The sequence below is a fragment of the Triturus cristatus genome, chromosome 1_1 (genome assembly GCF_964204655.1).
Source record: "Triturus cristatus chromosome 1_1, aTriCri1.1, whole genome shotgun sequence".
Classification (NCBI taxonomy): Eukaryota; Metazoa; Chordata; class Amphibia; order Caudata; family Salamandridae; genus Triturus; species Triturus cristatus.
The window spans coordinates 83581359-83601873 of record NC_140579.1 but is presented as its reverse complement, the minus strand read 5'-3'; the positions used below and the strand labels follow the sequence as shown (position 1 = coordinate 83601873).

At 49.3% G+C, this 20515-nt stretch overlaps 1 long non-coding RNA gene across 2 annotated transcripts in view; it reads right to left on the bottom strand.

Moving 5' to 3' along the window:
• Positions 1-18494: 18494 nt before the first annotated feature.
• The window catches only part of LOC146869523 (uncharacterized), a 65712-nt gene continuing 63691 nt past the window's right edge, over positions 18495-20515 (bottom strand). For both annotated transcript variants that reach the window (XR_014981433.1, XR_014981432.1), the window contains exon 4: positions 18495-19251. This is a non-coding gene — a long non-coding RNA (uncharacterized LOC146869523). The remainder of the gene's footprint in view (positions 19252-20515) is intronic.

The following is a 20515-nucleotide window of genomic DNA, read 5'->3' as shown; positions in this document are numbered from 1 at the left end:
TTCAACTGCCATGTTGTGCAGCATGCAGCAGACCATGAAGATCTTGCAGACCTTCGCCGGGGCATAAGGGAGTGCACCGCCGGTCTTGTGGAGGCACCCGAATCGGCTCTTCAGCATGCCAAACGTCCTCTCTATCACTCGCCTTGTCCGGCCATGGGCGGTGTTATAGCGGAGCTGGGCCGGCGTGATGGGGTTGCGGAGAGGTGTCAGCAGCCAAGGCATGTTGGGATAGCCAGCGTCCCCTACATGGGAAGCACATGGACATCGTTAGAACTGGTGAAGCGTTCGTGCTGGTCGGCTATACAGAATACAGGACAGACAGACTGTACCCACCAACAACACATGCCCGTTCGTTGCGCAGCTGCATCATCATATCAGGCATCCCGCTACGCCTCATGATGTAGGCATCGTGTGCTGACCCTGGGAAACGAGCACAGACATGTGAAATCACCATATTGGACAGACACACCACAAGGGCATTGATGGAGTGGTAGTGCTTCCGATTGCGGTATGCCACCTCCCGTGCGTGTGGTGGTACCAAACCTACATGTGTCCCATCTATGGACCCAATGACATGGGGCATCCCTCCCAGGGCATAGAATCCACGCTTGACCTCAGTCATCTGTTCAGGGGTTGGGAACTTGATGAAGTCATCCAGGTGAATCAACATGGCCTCCAAGAAATCATGCAGCACACCGCTGAACATGCTCTGGGACATGCCACCAACATGAGCTATGGTATTTTGGAAGGTACCCGTGGCAAGAAAATGTAGGGCAGCCATTACCTTCAGCTGGGGTGTCAGTGCCGTAGGATACCTGTGCTGCGGTTGCAGGTGTGGTGCCAGTCTCGCCGTCAGCTCCAGAATCAACGGTTGGGTGAAGCGGTAGAGCCGGATCCTGTCATTCTCCTGCATGGTAGCCAAGTCTGGAATTCTTCGGGCAAGAGGCGGCGCTCTGCAGTAATTTGGAAGTGACAAGGAAGAGTGAGTGCACTACGAGAACAACTCATGTCTACTGAGCACATGTAAATCTGGCAATACACACATGCTACATAGGGAGTCAGGTATGTGCTACATGCCCAGGACACGTATGGATGCAAGGTGACACTCCTTCCAAGACCCAGCTACACACGGTGATTGAGAACCTCCCCATGCCACGCCATGGAAATAGCTGTGTCCCAGTGCAAGTGCACAGCCCGACGCAAGACAGGAGTGACATACACCCACACATCAGCAGAAGTGGGATGCCGATTGCAGAGACTGGTAGCGGAACACTGGAGCCACAGGTCACATGACATTACACTAGTCCAGCCCACACACCTTGCCATGAAGGTGCACATGTCATGACTCACCACACATTCCTTGTGAGGATGCTGACATGGCCTTGTCACGCTACTCCGTGTCCCATGCATACATGTGCACCTCACATCCGATAACACATGTGGCATGGTGTGCGGAACAGTGTGCAATGACAATCTACACACAGCCACATGTTGGTTGCTGCAACGGCTGCAGCTTTTGAGGGTGCTACAACATCAACCTGATGTAAATCCCGGACACATATATGACATAGTCACATTGTGCACTGTGGGTAGTGACAAGTCATGTGTCATGACCCCTGTACCGGGCATCATGGGACACTTCCGTGTGTTGGTGTCCGTGCCATGCCAGTGACGCTCACCCCAAGTGCGCAGTCCCACATGCACACATGTCAAAGGAGTCAAGGGCATGCCTGGCACACATTGCACCCTCACACAGTACACCTGTACACATCTCATCATACATCTGGTGCCTTCTCCACTCAGGAGGCATGTTCCACATCACAGCCTGTGACACCTGTGCCCCACACATGTAGTAATGCACAGACGATGCCTTGATGTCCATTCCTGGACAAGTATGTCCATCCATGGACAAGTATGTCCATCCATGGACAAGTATGTCCGCCCTATTCCTACCTGTGTGTCGCCTATCACCACAGTGATGTGTAAAAACCGCCGTACTGCTGCTGAGAGGGCCTGTGCATGTTCCCAAATCACTGTGGGAGTGCTGCCGTATGTGTACCCATCGTGATGGCGAGCGTACAGGCATTTGTACGGTCCGTAGCACTACGAGTACGCATACGCGTGCAGACCCATAGTGATAGGGCCGTACACACGCATGTACGCTCACTATCACTATGGGTCTGCACGCGTATGCGTACTCGTAGTGGTACGGACCGTACACACGCATCTACGCTCACTATCACTATGGGTCTGCACGCGTATGCGTACCCGTAGTGGTACGGACCGTACACTCGCATGTACGCTCACTATCACTATGGGTCTGCACGCGTATGCGTACCCGTAGTGGTACGGACCGTACACTCGCATGTACGCTCACTATCACTATGGGTCTGCACGCGTATGCGTACTCGTAGTGGTACGGACCGTACACACGCATCTACGCTCACTATCACTATGGGTCTGCACGCGTATGCGTACCCGTAGTGGTACGGACCGTACACTCGCATGTACGCTCACTATCACTATGGGTCTGCACGCGTAGGACCGTACACTCGCATGTACGCTCACTATCACTATGGGTCTGCACGCGTATGCGTACTCGTAGTGGTACGGACCGTACACACGCATCTACGCTCACTATCACTATGGGTTTGCACGCGTATGCGTACTCGTAGTGATAGTGAGCGTAGATGCGAGTGTACGGTCCGTACCACTACGGGTACGCATACGCGTGCAGACCCATAGTGATAGTGAGCGTAGATGCGTGTGTACGGTCCGTACCACTACGAGTATGCATACGCGTGCAGACCCATAGTGATAGTGAGCGTACATGCGTGTGTACGGTCCGTTCCACTACGGGTACGCATACGCGTGCAGACCCATAGTGATAGTGAGCGTACATGCGTGTGTACGGTCCGTACCACTACGAGTAGGCATACGCGTGCAGACCCATAGTGATAGTGAACGTAGGCATGCATGTACGGGCCGTTGCCATGCATTTGGGGTGCCCTAGGGCCCCGAAACGCACCGTACCTGTGTGTGATGCTCCAAATTACATAGGGGACAAGTATTAAGGCCTACATGCATGCTGGTTGTCATGGAGACCAAGTTCAAATTTCGAAATTGTTCTGGAAGGTGCACAGCAGAAGTCAGTTGGAATTCTTCTACTTCGTTGCAATGTGTTTGTGGGGCTGACATCATGCAGGAGAATGAAACCGATAGAGAACCCACAGACTGCTAGGTTTGAAGGGATTGGTGGAAACATAGGATGCAAATGTGAGTGACCAATCACTCTGTACTCCTGTGCATGAGACTGGGCAGAAGGGCACATATAAGGCAGCCAGGTCCCATGAGGGAGCACTTGCCTGCACATCTTTGCATTCGTCGACCCAGCTGCTGCTACTGATTCCCTGGAACCATGTCAAGGGCTGTGGAGAGGACACAGCCATTCACCCTGGAGGAGAACATGGCTCTGCTGGATGTGATCCTCCCACAGTACTCCATGCTGTATGGGCGACCAGGGTATCAGGTGAGTGCATAGGCCACTGCCACAGACTGTCCCTATGTTGTGACTGTGACTTCTGCCATTGCGTCCAGGTGTAACACACATGCCATGTACTGTCGGGGGGGTCCCAGGATGGGGTGCCTGATGTCTCCCAGCAGTGCCCTGAGACAGGAGGGGTGTGTGCAGAGTCCTCCCAGCAGTGCCCTGAGACAGGAGGGGTGGGGGCCTATCACTCACAGCAGTGCCCTGAGACAGGAGGGGTGGGGGCCTATCACTCACAGCAGTGCCCTGAGACAGGAGGGGTGGGGGCCTATCACTCACAGCAGTGCCCTGACACAGGAGGGGTGGGGGCCTATCACTCACAGCAGTGCCCTGAGACAGGAGGGGTGGGGGCCTATCACTCACAGCAGTGCCCTGAGACAGGAGGGGTGTGTGCAGAGTCCTCCCAGCAGTGCCCTGAGACAGGAGGGGTGGGGGCCTATCACTCACAGCAGTGCCCTGAGACAGGAGGGGTGGGGGCCTATCACTCACAGCAGTGCCCTGAGACAGGAGGGGTGTGTGCAGAGTCCTCCCAGCAGTGCCCTGAGACAGGAGGGGTGGGGGCCTATCACTCACAGCAGTGCCCTGAGACAGGAGGGGTGGGGGCCTATCACTCACAGCAGTGCCCTGAGACAGGAGGGGTGTGTGCAGAGTCCTCCCAGCAGTGCCCTGAGACAGGAGGGGTGGGGGCCTATCACTCACAGCAGTGCCCTGATACAGGAGGGGTGGGGGCCTATCACTCACAGCAGTGCCCTGAGACAGGAGGGGTGGGGGCCTATCACTCACAGCAGTGCCCTGAGACAGGAGGGGTGGGGGCCTATCACTCACAGCAGTGCCCTGAGACAGGAGGGGTGGGTGTGATGCACAGTGTGAGCCTTGATCATTGATTGTGACATTGCCATCATTCCACCTGTGTACCCACTGTGGCACGTACTGGTTTTGCCCTCACCAGGGGATGATGTCCCTATGACAAAGGTGCAATGCGTTGGCTGCATGACATGCCTTGTTGTAACCAGCTAATTTGTACCCATATGTCTCTCTGTGACATGTGGCTGGTGTATTGATGTGGTGTCACTTGTTCCTCCTCACAGGTAGGCGCCACTGCCAAGGAGCAGATCTGGCTGACCGCCGTCAGTGCCGTGAGGGGTGTGGATGGTCGGAGGCGGAGCCTGCCCCAGGTGAGGAAACGCTGGCAGGATATCCGGTGCTGGACGCGGAGGATTGCACGGCTCCTGCTGGGGGACTCACCTGAGAGCCACAAGAACCGCGGCCGCCGCCGTCTGAGCCACCTCCACAGGCGTGTGCTGCCGGTGGTCTTTCCAGACCTGGAGAGGCGCTTACAGGCGATGCAGCAGCCGGAAGGGGGTAGGTACATGTGTGTTTGTTGTGTGTCACCGGCATTTGTAAGGGCACAGTAGCATGAATTCACTGGCAGGGTTTAAAGGTGCTGTGCAGATCCTGTTTGCCCCAGTATAGCGCTGTGCCCCTGCCACCCTTCCCCTCCTTGCAATGTGTTCCCTGGTCTGTGTGTAGTCACTCCTTCACAAGGTAATGTAGGCTGGCGCTTTGTCCACGAGAACAATGACTGTAGCATCATGTGTGGGGGTGGTGTGTAACAGGTTGTGGGACCTTGCCTGTGCACTGTCAAGTTCACTGCATGTGGGTTCCATGTCAGTTGGCACTGATGCTGACTCCAGACATGGGAGTTGGTCTCTCATGTGTCATGCCTTACAGCGCGCATGTCCTATGTAGTGGCCTGTGACATGATGTGCATGAGTGTGCGATACACATAGTGCAGGGATGGTGACGTGTGTTGCAGTCATTACCATTCAGTAGCATGTAGTTGCGTGCCCACTACTGTCCCCTGGGGCACCTTTTCCTCAGTGGTGTATGTGTCATCATAAACGTGGCCAATCTCAGTGTCTACAGCGTAGGTTGTGCTCTGTGCCATTGTCCCCTGTCACCATGTATATAGACGTGCTATTTTGTACAGGTGTCCACTGTGCAGCCTGACCTGATTGTCCTTCTTCATACTCACAGTTGCCAGTGCCTGTGTGTCTTTTTATACTCATCTGAGGATGGGCACTGGTACCTCATTATTTGTACAGGCGCACCTTGGCTGTTTGGCGTCCAATCTTGCTTTTTGCCTGCCCCTGTGTGTATCACCCAGACTATGAGATGTTGGTGCCACCTGTGTCTCAACAATTTGCCTCGTGTAGGGTCTTGTTGGGGCGGGCAATGCCTATGTGTTAACTCCTGATTTCCACTTGCTGGGTCTGGGCAGTGTGTGATGTGTCTGGACACACACGCAATGTGCAGTGACCGAGTCATGTTGTGCATGTTTTCAGCATTACCTATGCAGCATGTGTCTCAAGTTCATGGATATGCTCCCTGGTCATCGGTATTTTCGCCAACGCTGTGTGGTGCAGATGCAGTGCTGGATTGTCCCCAGGGCCTGGGTGCTATGTCAGACTCCGTTTCCTGTGTTTAGCTATTGTCTCATGCTCTCCATGGTATTTCAGTGGCATGGTGGCTCAACCAACTGTGTGTTTCATGCCCTACATCGGTACCCTGTTCAGTAGATGTTAGGGATCTGACTTTTCAGGCCATGCAATGTTACCTATGTAGATTGGACTCATGTGACAGATGTGTACAGGTGTCTGATTAATTTCTGTCTCTCCACCCTGCCCACAGCATCGTCAGGGGACACAGAGGGAGACATGGACACAGACCAGGCGGAGGGACCGAGCACCAGTGCCAGCCGTGACATCGGGTCTGGCACATCGAGTGGGACAGAGGCGGAGGAGAGTGTGGCCGAGGACCTGTCGACTGGCACATCAGACTACGAAGCTGACAGGTCCGAGGAGGATGTCTCCGAGTGGGCGGAGGCTGCACCAGCAGCTGACAGCGGAACAACACCTCGCACCGCCCCCTCAGTTTCCACCAGCCGCCTCCCACTTGCTCGTGTCCCTTCCCAGCGTGCCCGGTCACAGCATGTCTCCTTCCTGCCAGGCACCGCACCCCCTGCCCCTGTCTCCACTGCTGCCGCCAATGCAGAGTCTGTGGACATCCAGCGGCAACTGCAGGTTGGTCAGGCTGCGATCCTTAATGTCCTCCATGCCCACGGCAAAACCCTCACCAACATCGAGGCTTTCTTGGAGGGCATTCATTCATCGCAGGCTGACCAACGCAACTTGCTGAGGTCCATAGACTCCACACTGACTGCAGCAGTGGGTCTCCTGCAGCGCGACCTCCCCCCACCTACCCCTGCCCCATCCACACTTCCCACTCCCATGCCTGTCCCGCGTACACCCAGACATCGGCATGCACCCACATCAACGGACACGGGAACCACACCAGCAGGGAAGGTCCACCGCACTCCTCCTGACACGCACACACAGGGTGAGGTAGGCACACCCACTGGGTCGGGGGGCAAACGTGTGACACGCAGCCATAGTGGGAGTCCGCATTCCACCCAGTCCACTCCCTCCAAATCCCCTCCCCTCTGCTCTCCTGGCCACATCTCCCCCAAGGACTCCTTCATGGCCGCTCTGTCCCTGAGCCCCACAGTTACACCACCACGCAAGCGGTCAAGGAGGTCCCCGGTCAGGGTGGTTGAGTCTCCCCCCCTGTCTCCACCCTCCCCCGGTGGCGCTGCGACCCATCCCTCTGACCCCCCCCCCCCTCCTTGGGGCCTGAGGTCCCTTCGGGTGCAGGGGACTCCCTGGAGGACCTTGCAAAGGTGTGTAGTGCCATCCTGGCCTCCGCCTTTGGCACTGACCCACCCCCTGTGGTGGAGTCCTCCATCCCTGCACCCACAACGCCGCCCCTTTGCCCTGATGTCCCTGCGGTGCCTGTAGCTTCCCCCCCCTGATGCCCTCACCAGTGTGGAAGACGATGCCATTTGACTGTGCAGGCAAGGTAGGGGACACGCATCCCACTGTGTCCCCCATCCAGCTGAGAATCATTGACTGCCCTATGGGCTTTGTGAAGATTGAACTGCCTGCGATCCACGGACATTGTGCTCATGCTGAATAAAGCTTAATTTTGTTTTCATTATCACACTACTGCTATGCTGGTATTGGTGTTGGTGGGGCTGCTACATGGTTTTGGGTGGTGTGTAAGGGTTTGGGTGTGTGGGATATGTAGTAGTGTACTGCTCATTGGTGGGACCCTGTGATCTGTGTGCCATCACAAGGTGTTGGCTAACTTTCTTTGTTCATGTAAGCAGTTACTGCATGGTGCACTTGTCCCAGGGTGTATTCCTTCCTCTGTGTACCCAGCTTTCTTCCCTGCAGGGTGTTCCCAATGTTTAGCGCAGAGCTGTGTCTACATGAGCTGTGTGTGTGACGGAGCCCTTCTACTTTGGCCATGCATGCAGGGCCATGTCTCCACCTGCAACAATCGTGGCATCCTTGGTGATCACTGTACTTGTGTGTGGAGTCTGTTGACATGAGTTCATGGGGACATGTTCCCTTGTAGCCAGTATGCATGTGGATAATTCTGGCCTCACACACATGTGTTACACCCCTCCTGTCTCAGGGCACTGCTGTTAGTGATAGGCACCCACCCCTCCTGTCTCAGGGCACTGCTGGGAGGACTCCACACCCACCCCTCCTGTCTCAGGGCACTGCTGGGAGTGATAGGCACCCACCCCTCCTGTCTCAGGGCACTGCTGGGAGGACTCTGCACCCACCCCTCCTGTCTCAGGGCACTGCTGGGAGGACTCCACACCCACCCCTCCTGTCTCAGGGCACTGCTGGGAGGGCTCCACACCCACCCCTCCTGTCTCAGGGCACTGCTGTGAGTGATAGGCACCCACCCCTCCTGTCTCAGGGCACTGCTGGGAGGACTCTGCACCCACCCCTCCTGTGTCTGGGCACTGCTGGGAGGACTCTGCACCCACCCCTCCTGTCTCAGGGCACTGCTGGGAGGACTCCACACCCACCCCTCCTGTCTCAGGGCACTGCTGTGAGTGATAGGCACCCACCCCTCCTGTCTCAGGGCACTGCTGGGAGGACTCTGCACCCACCCCTCCTGTGTCTGGGCACTGCTGGGAGGACTCTGCACCCACCCCTCCTGTCTCAGGGCACTGCTGGGAGGACTCCACACCCACCCCTCCTGTCTCAGGGCACTGCTGTGAGTGATAGGCACCCACCCCTCCTGTCTCAGGGCACTGCTGGGAGGACTCTGCACCCACCCCTCCTGTGTCTGGGCACTGCTGGGAGGACTCTGCACCCACCCCTCCTGTCTCAGGGCACTGCTGTGAGTGATAGGCACCCACCCCTCCTGTCTCAGGGCACTGCTGTGAGTGATAGGCCCCCACCCCTCCTGTCTCAGGGCACTGCTGGGAGGACTCTGCACCCACCCCTCCTGTCTCAGGGCACTGCTGGGAGGACTCTGCACCCACCCCTCCTGTCTCAGGGCACTGCTGGGAGGACTCTGCACACACCCCTCCTGTCTCAGGGCACTGCTGGGAGTGATAGGCACCCACCCCTCCTGTCTCAGGGCACTGCTGGGAGGACTCTGCACACACCCCTCCTGTCTCAGGGCAATGCTGGGAGTGATAGGCACCCACCCCTCCTGTCTCAGGGCACTGCTGGGTGGACTCTGCACACACACCTCCGATTTCAGGATATGTACGCTTGGAACATACACGGTGGGGGTACGCTCAATGCATTCGAGGTGAGGGTACGAGTCTACTTACACTGGTGTGGTGGGGGTACGCTCCATGCATACGCGGGTGAGGGTACGGGTCGAACTTACACTGTTGGGCCGGGGGGTACGCTCCTTGCATACGCGGGTGGGGGTACGGGTCGTACTTACACTGTTGGGCTGGGGGGTACGCTCCTTGCATACGCGGGTGGGGGTACGGGTCGTACTTACACTGTTGGGGTGGGGGGTACGCTCCTTGCATACGCGGGTGAGGGTTCGAGTCGTACTTACACTGTTGGGCTGGGGGGTACGCTCCTTGCATACGCGGGTGGGGGTACGGGTCGTACTTACACTGTTGGGCTGGGGGGTACGCTCCTTGCATACGCGGGTGGGGGTACGGGTCGTACTTACACTGTTGGGGTGGGGGGTACGCTCCATGCATACGCGGGTGGGGGTACGGGTCGTACTTACACTGTTGGGCTGGGGGGTACGCTCCATGCATACGCGGGTGGGGGTACGGGTCGTACTTACACTGTTGGCATGGGGGGTACGCTCCATGCATACGCGGGTGGGGGTACGGGTCGTACTTACACTGTTGGGCTGGGGGGTACGCTCCATGCATACGCGGGTGGGGGTACGGGTCGTACTTACACTGTTGGGCTGGGGGGTACGCTCCATGCATACGCGGGTGGGGGTACGGGTCGTACTTACACTGTTGGCAATTGGGGGTACGCTCCATGCATACGCGGGTGGGGGTACGGGTCGTACTTACACTGTTGGCATGGGGGGTACGCTCCATGCATACGCGGGTGGAGGTACGGGTCGTACTTACACTGTTGGGCTGGGGGGTACGCTCCTTGCATACGCGGGTGAGGGTTCGAGTCGTACTTACACTGTTGGCATGGGGGGTGCGCTCCATGCATACGCGGGTGGGGGTACGGGTCGTACTTTCACTGTTGGGGTGGGGGGTACGCTCCTTGCATACACGGGTGAGGGTTCGAGTCGTACTTACACTGTTGGCATGGGGGGTGCGCTCCATGCATACGCGGGTGGGGGTACGGGTCGTACTTTCACTGTTGGGGTGGGGGGTACGCTCCTTGCATACGGGGTGGGGGTAGGGTCCGTACATATACGTCCCCACGCTATGTGATGTTTGTGCGGCCCGTACCCAGGCCTTTGCCACGTGGGTGCGATCCGTCCCGCCATTGTTGGGGTGACGTGTGTGGGCGTGGTCCGACTCGTACCCACGCTCTTCAGGCGTGGGTACGGGACGTACCTGTCTGGTTGTGTTGCCGGTTCGCATGGTGACGGACTTCCGTTGTGGCGGTCGCTGGCTTATCAGGACACGCCCCCACCCCCTCGTGGTGACCAGGGCATGGGAGTCAGGTATGTCCAGGTGTGTGACTTATGTGGTTGTTTTGTGGCCTGCCCTGGTCCTGCCACCCCCACCCCACCCCACTTTCCCCCCTCCCTTAGTTATTCTGACCTTCTGCGGCGTCTGCGTCGTAACCTGTAGAGGAGGTGGACTGCTATGAGGGCAGGGATGACTCGTAGGTTCGGGTCCATGTCTGTCCGTCGCGTACTGGTACTCCTTGCTCGCGTCGTCCTGTCGCGTACGGGTCCTCCTTGATCGCGTCGTCCTGTCGCGTACGGGTCCTCCTTGGTGGCGTCGTCCTGTGTGTCCGTCACGTACTGGTCCTCCTTGTTCGCGTCGTCGTCTGTCCGTCGCGTACTGGTGGTCCTTGTTCGCGTCGTCCTGATTTCCCGGCAGTTTTTGGCTGCCGCAAAATATTCACCGTGCGGGGTGACGTCGGTGCGAATCGTGATTCCTGGGTCGTGAATGGCTGGCTGCGAGCGTCCCGACGTCAGGTCGGCGCTTTCCCGGATCGCATTGGTAGGTGTTTTTTTGTTCGGTCAGGCTTTTTTACGATTCGTACGGTAATGGTGTACCCGTGCGAATCGTGATTCCTTGTTTGTAAAAATTGACGACCGGGTACGCGTCGGACGGAGATTATGCTCCGTCCGACGGTTCGTACCCGGTTTTTACCGGATCGTGATCGGCACCAGAGTCTTGTTACTTCTCTGCCGCCCGTCCTCGAACGCCAGGAACACGCCAGGAACTCCAAGCTTTATTTATAGGTGATGGTGATTTCTTGTGTCCTGGGACGCATTTTCAAAATAAAAAAGTAGGGGAACGGAATCCCTGGAATTGAAGAAGTAGGGGCACGCCGTGCCCTGCCGATCCCGCCCACTTCGACCGCTGGTGACACTTCACCCAGGCTCTACATTTTTCGCCAAGAGAAATATAGCAAGAATTTTTTTCAGAGCAGCAACAAAAATGATTAAAACGTGTGCCAACAAATCAAGGTGGCCCTTTTGAACACAATAGACATAGACGGTTACTTTAGAATGGCACTTAAGGGGTTCTAGTCATTTACTATTTAAGGCCTCTGCTGCACGGGGCAGGTGATGCTGTGACACAGTGGCATATAACAAATGACAGCATTGTGCGTTTTGTAGCCTTAAAGGTCATGTTGTGGTGACACAGGCCTATCTGGTAAACCACTTCTTCTGTGATGTGCCAGGCAATATGAGAACGCAGGACATAGTTAGTAATGGCATGCTATATGTATTGCAAACCTTTAAAACACTAGTAATTCTAACAGAGTCTCAACCATGTCTGTAGTTATTGGCTTGTCAGTAAAGGTGAGAAACGAAGCTGAAATGAGTAAGGAAGGAAAACTGCTGTAAAGTGTATACACACCAGCCATGTTTATCTTTGTGTTTCATGCCCCCAGTAGACTGGGTTTAGCCCGATAGGTTTTCCTTCAATTGAATTTTCACTTCCTTTTAAAAAGAAAGCAACGTAGGGGCCAGTCTTCTAAAGTAGGTCTTCCATCACTTAGGAACAGGCTGCAGAGCGGTTGGTTGGCAGGATTGCCTTGTGCTCATTTATACACTTTGAAGAACAGCCATTGCCGAGCTTTCTGTGTTGTGTGAGCCTCGTGGGACAGATCATTTGTCATGTAAGTGTGGTGGTTGTTGGATGTGTTTGTGCGGTGTAAGAAAGGCAGCCAGGTTTAAATCTGGCTATTTTCTAGAGGCAGCCACTGGAGAAGTTATGTTTGAATAGGCCGGTAGATATTTTGAGCAGACCACAAATTCTGTTGACTGTCTAGCAAGAAACTGTGTTTTTAGTAACTCCAAAAATGTATCTGAGTCTGTCAGAATCCGTTTCAGAGGGCTCAGGGCACGGAGGGGCTACTGGGCCCATGTAGTGTGTAGCGTTGCTTACTTTGCTTGGAGGCATCATTGCGCTGCAGCCAGCGCGAGGGTGTCTCGCTCTCTATGTATTGTTTGAATATGGTTCCATGATCGGTCTCTGCTCTGTGCGTGCCAGGATTCTGTCAATGTTAATCAGTTGGCCGAGATCCTGGTACGCAGCGCGAGCGCTTGGTCGTGGGTGCTTCAATTATTAGAAATAAATCCTTTCAACTTATCTCAGAATTTTCTCGTCTTCATTTTACTTCATTTGGCGATGACCGGATCCACATTGCCAGCACCCACCAACCAACTCCTCACTTATTTTCAGCGCCTTCATTTCCATTTTCTGCTTCACCGCGCAGAGACAATGCGCACGACCGCGCCTTCACCTTAGATTTTTCTGGGCCTTATGATGTCTTACCCCAGTGGTTCCCAAACTTTTTCGACCTGCGGCTCCCTCGACCCATTGGCCATTGCCCGTGGCTCCCCACTGTAACTTTTTTGGGAGGGTGGGGGGGATGTATGCCCATCCTTTGGAGTACTTGCATTTATCTCACTGAAAATAATCGGGATGAAGCTGATGAAGGTATTATAATCATATACGCAGGGTGTTTCGGATTACTAAGGCAGCGTCTCTAATAAAATGGTGAACAGACAGAATATCAAGGTTTTTCTAAGAAAGTACCATAATATCGAGTTGTAAATATCGAGGTTCAATAATATGGAGTGCAAGACTATCGTGGACCAGAATATCGACAGTAAGGTAAGAAATATTGGTTTTTTAAATATCGAAAACAGTAATATCGTTTGTAAAAATATTGTTGTTAACAATATCGCTGTTTATATTAGTGTTATGTATTTTAGTATGTATTTTAAATGTATGTGTTCCATATTTTTGTTTAAGCATTGTATGTATTTTTAAATAAATGTATTCCATTTTTATAAGTTATTAATTTTTTTTATGTTAATGTTGCGTTTTTGTTCCGTAGCGGGTTGTGGGTTCATAGGGGAATAGGGTGGGAAGTAAGTTAATTATAATAAATGTAAAAATTATTTTTAGAAGTTATTATTTATTTTTAATCACATTTTTTGTTTTTATTCCGTAGTGGGTTGTGAGTTTATAGAGGAATAGAGTGGGAAGTAATTTAATTATAATTAATCAATTAATATTATTTATTAATTAATATTTATATATTTCATATTTTATATTGTTAATTGTGGTGATTCTTTTTTTTATTCATTAGTTATTAATTGGTTGTTAATTGTTATTAATTATTTGGTAAATAAATAAATTATGTTATTTTTTTAGGAGCAGGTTTATTAGGGAAGGGAAGTAATTTAATTATAATTAACTAACTAATCATTTTTATTAATTGATAATTAAGTATTTATGTTTTTATATTGTTAATTGTGGTAATGTATTATTAATTAGTTATTAATTGTTTGTTAATCATTATTAAATAATTGGTAAATGTGTAAATTATGATATTTTTTAGGAGTGGGTTGTGGGTTTCTAGGGGAGGAGGGTGGGAAGTAATTTAATAATAATTCATTTATTTATATTTGTAATTATTTAATATTTAAGTATTTAAAATGTTATTTTGAAAATAGTGGTAAATAATATATTGGTAATTGTTTATTAATTGGTTATTAATAATTATTAATTATTTACTAATTATGTTATTTGTGTCATTTTTTTAGAGTGTGTTGTGTGTTGATAGGGGAGTAGGCTGTGAAGTAATTTAATTTCAATATATTTTTCAAATTATTTTATTATAAAATGTAGTTTAAATTGTTTAATATTGTTAATTGTGTAAATAAAATGATAATTTATTGTTTTTAAATCGCTTGTTGATTTTAATTGATTAATTAGATAATTAATAATGTTAATAGTGTTATGTTTTAGAACATTGGTGGTGTCATTTATAGGGAAATATGGAGGTAGGCAAAAAAGTTTTCATTTATTAATTGTTTGTTTATTAATTTTAGTTATTTTGCTTGAGTGGGAATATAAAATGATTCCCCTATGCAATCCAACACTTTCCCTACCTTTGCACTCGCTGGAGTGGGAATAGTAATTTTTACCCCTACGCTAGCCAACACTTTCCCTACTGTTACACTCACTTGAGTGGGAATAGTAAATTATTCCCATGCGCTATCCAACATTATCCCTACTGTTGCACTTGCTGGAATGGGAATAGTAATTGTTACCCCTCCGCTATCCAACACTTTCCCTATGGTTGCACTCGCTGGAGTGGGAATAGTAATTGTTACCCCTCTGCTATCCAACACTTTCCCTACTGTTGCACTCCCTGGAGCAGGAATAGTAAATTATTCCCCTCTGCTTTCCAACACTTTCCCTACTGTTGCACTTGCTGGAGTGGGAATAGTAATTGTTACCCATCTGCTATCCAACACTTTTCCTACTGTTGCACTCGCTGGAGTGGGCATAGTAAATTATTCCCCTCCGCTATCCAACACTTTCCCTACTGTTGCACTCGCTGGAGTGGAAATAGTAATTGTTACCACTCCGCTATCCAACACTTTCTCTACTGTTGCACTCCTTGGAGTGGGAATAGTAAATTATTCCCCTCCTCTATCCAACACTTTCCCTACTGTTGAACTAGCTGGAGTGGGAATAGTAATTGTTACTCCTCCGCTATCCAGCACTTTCTCTACTGTTGCCCTCGCTGGAGTGGGAATATTAATTTTTATCCCTACGCTATCCAACACTTTCCCTACTGTTGTACTTTGTGGAGTGGGAATAGTAATTGTTACCCCTCCGCTATCCAACACTTTCCCTACTGATATACTTGCTGGAGTGGGAATAGTAAATTATTCCCCTCTGCTGTCCAAAACTTTCCCTGCTGTTGCACTCCCTTAAGTGGGAACAGTAATTTTTCCCCCCGCTATCTAATATTTTCCCTACTATTGCTGTTAATGTAGTGTAAAATGTAATTGTGAAAAAATGAAAACATTTTATTATTTTAATTTATTATATATATCTTTTTTTACTGATATATATATATGTGTATGTATTTATAATTTTTAATATGTTTCTATCTTTTTATAACTTATTATAATCATTTTTTTATTCATATTATTAAGTAAACATATATATAATATATTTTATATATATGTATGTTTAATTTATGCTTACATTATATTTATTATTTCTAATTTTAAACATTTTATAAAAATTATAACTATTTTTTTTAATTATATGTATTATTTACTTTATTTTATATACTTTTTAAAACATTTTTAAAAAATATATATTTTTAACAACGATATTTTTTACAACTATATTTTTATACTTACCATGATGAAGATAGGATGTCGATATTCTTGACTTCGATATTTAGGTCTCGATAGTTTGGGACCTCGATATTGTGGTCGTCGATATTCTGTCAGTGATTCTAATAAAATATTCCTAGTTACACTTCTTTGCCCATGCGTGTTTTTTAGAGTATCCTCTCAAACGTTTTTATCCCCCTTACAGTGCTTGATAGCACTCTATGCATGTAGGCTCCATTGCCAAAGTGTTTCTGTGCTTGAAGAATATTTGCATGCACTTCCATTTCTACCCATGTCAAATGTGCCAACACACCGGTCTCAGCAGGGTGACTCACGTTTTTTTTAACACATACAGCTTTATTTTTGCTGGCCTCCCTAAAATTGCCTCCAAATCAATGCAAGACAAATAAATTCCTCAGATTTTTTTTTTAAAACGTCTTTCTTGCTTCCAATTGTTGGCATTATGCCATATATGGTGTTTTACTTCCCTGTGCTCAAAAAGAGAGCAGGCTTGTCTGGAAATGTGTGTGTACTGAAAGAAGTGTGTACTGGAAGTACCTATGGTTCAAGTACAAGTGTCCTGACTGAGCCCTTGTCACTCTGGATATTTTATTCTTTTGCTGTGTCCCTTGCTACTGTCTGCCTCTAGCGCCAGGAGACCCTTTTAGGTAGCTGGGAGCTCTATAAGCTTCTTAAATAATAGGTGTCAATACTTAATAATACTTAATGTGTTTAATATACAAGACAACTGTACTTTCCTGATAACTTGCTTTGGTGTAAATTGCATTTGGAAAAAAACAAAACTATTAACGAGTCTAACAAAATTAATCAGGCATCTTCCGCTCACTTTGGGAGTGTTGGACCTTGGGGATCAAGTGAAATATGGAGGTCATCTCCCTTGACATGCCATCATTTAAGCACTACATTTACAGCTATAAGCATGTCACTTACAAATCATCAACATCATGCGTTTAAGTCTTATCAGTTTAACTGAAGCCAACAGACCCTTCAACATTAAATGCATTAAAGTGCTTGGTGCGCGGCTCCCCTGGCTAGGATTGGCGGCTCCCCTGGGAGCCGCGGCGCACAGTTTGGGAACCACTGTCTTACCCCATAACCTCAAGTTTCTCATCCTGATGGTTGACTGCCATTCTAAATGGATTTATCATATGTTCGGTGATTCAGCCAGCACCTCTAATGCTTTCACATTTTTGAAAAATGTTTTTGCTGTGGAAGGTTCGCCATCTATTATTGTAACTGACAATGGTACCTATTTTGTCTCGAACAAGATGTGTACATCTTTAGCTGAAAACTATGTCACTCATTTTAAAGTTGCTGTGTATTCCCCAGCGTCCAATGGTTTGGTTGAAAGGGTGAACAGATTAATTAAGGATGCCATTCAAGCAGCTCTTTCGTCTGGTCAAGATGTTCAAGATTGTGTTGAGGCTAAATTATGGTCTTATAATATTTCTCCTCACTGCACCACAGGAGTTCCTCCTTTTACCCTTTTGAGGGGTAGAAATGCCCACACCGATTTGTGTCTCAATTGGTTGCAAAACAAACATGATAAGGGTGGCCCTCGTAACAGAAGTCTTGAGTCTAGTGTGTTGCATTAGCAGAATCTTATGAAGTCCTTACATGATTCAGGTAAATATTTTAATAATATGGAATTGAAAGTCTTTGATTGGGTTCTTATCAAAAATCCCCCAAAAGTTCCCAAGGATTTGTCTAAATGTTCTGCCCCTGTTCAGGTCACCGATGTAAGTAAAGGTTCAGCACTCCTTGGTAGTAAGGGGTGGTGGAATAAAAGATCGCTTGTGCATCTTTCTGGATCACAGGTCAAGTCTTTACTGAAGTTGTCTAAACAAGAGGTTGAACATTGTGGCTGGACTAGTTGGTTGCATGATCCTACTTCTGGTGTTTCACCAACTGTGCGAGAACCTGATACTGGGAGAGTTTTTCCCTCTCAATGTTCACCCTCACACGTCAATCTGCAAGAAAGTCTTGTCTCTAAGACTGTTTCGACTTCTGCCGGTTTTCCCATGCGATCTGCTGATTTTGGTTCTCGCAATAGAAGATTACCCTCCAGGTTCAATGATTGTTTTGTCATGAATTTGTAACCAGGACTTTGATACTCCTTTTGCATTCAATTTCAAGTTATGCTTACCATTGTTTTTGACAAACTTTTTTCTTCTGCTTCATAGTTCTATTTTCCTTTTGTTCTTGGGGGGTGGGGGGGGGGAGAAGTTGTAGTGTGTAGCGTTGCTTACTTTGCTTGTCGGCATCATTGCGCTGCAGCCAGCGCGAGGGTGTCTCGCTCTCTATGTATTGTTTGAATATGGTTCCACGATCGGGCTCTGCTCTACGCGTGCCAGGATTCTCTCAACGTTAATCAGTTGGCCGAGATCCTCGCACGCAGCGGGAGCGCTCGGTCGTGGGTGCTTCAATTATTGGAAATAAATCCTTTTCACTTATCTCAGAGTTTTCCCGCCTTCATTTTACTTCAGCCCAACTCTGTTTTCCCGGGGCCCGACCTACTATGGATCCTGAGCAACTGGGCCAATTGCCCCTTCTGCACTTGACTCTGAGCAGTAGCTTTGGATGAGCAGTCAAAGCAGTCAAAGGCTCCTTCAGGAGGGCGGCGGGGTAGGGATGTGTAGGGAGAGATTAGTGAACACAAGTCATAACTCAAAGTGCACTCAGTAATGTCAATAAATCAATCTCCAGTCTAATAATTGTTTTTACCATAGAAAGAAGTATTTTATTTCTAACTCTGTTCATCCAAAGAAGTGTACGATATTCGGAAACAATAACACAATCCACTTGAGGCCGGGGCTCTAGTCGTTATCCAGCAAACCCCTTTCCCACACTCTCCCTTGCAGTGTGTACAGGATAATTCTGCTTTCACTGATGGCCGCATCCAGGGAATGCTCACTAGTAGGCCTTACTCAAGAGTCCTCTTTGACTCTCAGGAAATCGTCAAAAGTGTCTACAGTGCCACATCACCTTCAGCAGCTAATCACCCGGGGCACAAATCAAGTCTTACCCGCTCCAGCAGCACAGAAGCGTTCAGCACTTCAGCGGGTGCCCGTCTGTTGGCACTTGCAATGCTCTGAACCTGCTCAGCATATTCGGGCAGCGTGTGGTACACGCAGCAGCAGTCGCAGGCTCTCTCCCAAGCAGTGCTGCCTGTCTCAACAGCGATTGGAGGTGCTCCAGGCTTCTGTTGGTGCAATAAGTGTAGCCAGTCCCCACACGGGGGGGAAGGAGTTGATCTTGTACTCCCAAATTGGATGTCAGCGGCGGAATGAAGTCCACTCGGCGTCCTCCTTAATCCACAGGGTCAGTGAGGGGGCAGGTCTTGGTGCTCAGTTTCGACCCGCAGGTCGCAGCTTTAGTTTTCCCTGGTGATGGGGCGAACTTGACAATACTTTGTACCATGTCGCTCCTGGCATATTGGGGTTGCTGCAGTAACTCTCCTGTGCTGTAACCTATACCATATAAACAGGAAACAACAATAGGTGGCTGCGTCATTTTAACAATTTTACTTCTTTGTGAAGATCATTTTTACTCAATAAACATGACCTCTGGATATTTTTTTACAAATGCTCATATCACTTTTTAATCTTAAATATCTTTTCAAGCAAGAGAGAAATATCAACTTTCTATTATGAAATGTACAACGTTTAGAAAAATCTTTGTGTTCATTGTGACAAACAAATCTTAAAGCATAAACAAATAAAAAACATGTAAAATTCAATATTCAACCAGTCCTACATTTGGGGAGCCAGAGCGATAGATTAACAACAGGAGCTCTTGGTGTACAGTATGGGGGTCCAAGATATCTAATATGGACTTGATGGGATTGTTTTTCTTTTACACTGAAAATTAATTTTTAGTCCTCCATATTGATCTACGTTGTGCAAGGATACCCCATTAGTCGTGGTCTATGCGTTTCAAACCCTAATTCCTTTACGTGTTCTCCTCAGGACATGGTCTGGGTAATTTCTGAAATAGGAAACAATTGTGTATTACTTGAAGAGCGAGGAAAATATTTTTGTGTTGGAAATGTCACTGTTTCTTTAGTTTAGGAAGAGTAAAAATCTTTCCGCCTCAAGGCAGAACCCAATTTTCTTGTTAGCCTGGCTTGGTTCATTAAAGGTTCATTTGTAGAAACAGCAAAGAGTAGAACGATCCTCTTTGTGACCTTTTATGACTTGTATCATTCTTTCTTAAATAAAGATGAATAATAGCCGGCAGCGTCAAAGCACTAAATTCCTCATTTGTCCCTGCACAGAACTCAATGCATGGCGCAGCCCACAGTGTCCCTCTCCTGGCTTACAGGGGTCACCGATTCACTCTTGCACATGGGCAAAATAAGCCTTGCAGTTACCATCTGGGATGGGTCAAGCCAAATATACCCTTCCCATGCAAGATTACAAGCTCACCCTCTCAAGGGACCTACAAAAGGAAAACAGCCTTAACAACCGAGCTGACTCATGCCTGCCTTTCCACACAAGCAGAACAACGCTTGCCTAACCCACGCATCTGCCTTAACCACGCATATGTGTGGTTAAGGCATTCAGCGGTCTAGATGGGCGGGGAGAGGAACACATGGAGTATCTCCTGGCAGAAACCTGGACTTTGACAGACGTGATTAAAAGCCATGGGTGGTGTTAAGTCTAGCTGGGTGGTTGGATGGCGGTGGTGGAGCCTTTGGTTACTTGGGTGGCTGTTGGAGGTGTGCTGAATGCT